This window comes from Sinocyclocheilus rhinocerous, unplaced genomic scaffold (genome assembly GCF_001515625.1).
Source record: "Sinocyclocheilus rhinocerous isolate Xijiao unplaced genomic scaffold, SAMN03320098_v1.1 C36242422, whole genome shotgun sequence".
NCBI classification, from domain to species: domain Eukaryota; kingdom Metazoa; phylum Chordata; class Actinopteri; order Cypriniformes; family Cyprinidae; genus Sinocyclocheilus; species Sinocyclocheilus rhinocerous.
The window spans coordinates 1-934 of NW_015776780.1; the positions used below are offsets into that span (position 1 = coordinate 1).

The following is a 934-nucleotide window of genomic DNA, read 5'->3' on the forward strand; positions in this document are numbered from 1 at the left end:
ACATGTGAGCCCATAGAAAACCCACTGAGCAAAACTGAAGTAATTGATCAGAGTGTTTATATCTGCAGGCATGATGTAGATGATTGACAAGATACCCTGCAAATCACATACAAGAATAAATACATAATCACAAAACATAAATATTGTTAATGTGCTTTAAACTGTTGTCATATATTTGATGTAATAGTGTTGAGAATGTAATATTCCATGAGACTTACATTAAACATTAGAGCTGGAGAAGGTGTGTAACGTTTCACACTGATGTACGACATGATCCTAACCATGTGGCCCTCCCGTCCCGCCACATATGTCAACCTAACATGTACAAACAGACACAACAGACAGTGAGAGTCAGGCCCAGACAACAACTTACAGGATATTTTCCAGTGTGCAAATGACTATAAAACAGATGAATTTCCTAACCTGCCTGCGGTGAAACAGCTCCCATTGGCTGCACCAAAAGTGGAAAACACCACAAATAAAGGCACAATCCATGATAATGGGTACAGCACTCTGTCACCGAAGGTCTGTGAAGTAACCAATGATTTAGTAAAATACAACTCAAGGAACATGTTACATAAAAAAGTATATTAACTGAAGACTTAAAATAAACTGACATTAACTTTAATTCTCAAAAACCACTGACCAATGAATTTCCACGATGACATATCCCATTTTTTATGATTGGGTTTTAAAAATGCATTTTTAGAAACTGTGCTTGCAAAAAGCAATTATTTGGCTTTTTGCAAATTATAGAACTAAGCATAGCTAGGAAAAATATATATATTTTTTTTCAATAGAATCTAACTTTTTCTAGGTCTGGAAATCACAGACTTCAAATTCCTTGATATTTTTAGGTTTTCCTTGGTTGTGGGAACTAGTGATGTTTGCTTCTGAAACACTGCTTTGTGAAGCTTCGAAACCTTTGTGAATC

The 934-nt window shown here is 35.4% G+C and overlaps 1 long non-coding RNA gene across 1 annotated transcript; it reads right to left on the reverse strand.

Moving 5' to 3' along the window:
• Positions 1-6: 6 nt before the first annotated feature.
• LOC107735692 (uncharacterized) lies at positions 7-522 on the reverse strand. Its single transcript, XR_001639484.1, has 3 exons — positions 424-522; positions 219-315; positions 7-96 (listed from the first exon to the last, which is right to left on the reverse strand). It is a non-coding gene; the product is annotated as an uncharacterized LOC107735692 (long non-coding RNA).
• Between the last annotated feature and the right edge of the window lie 412 nt (positions 523-934).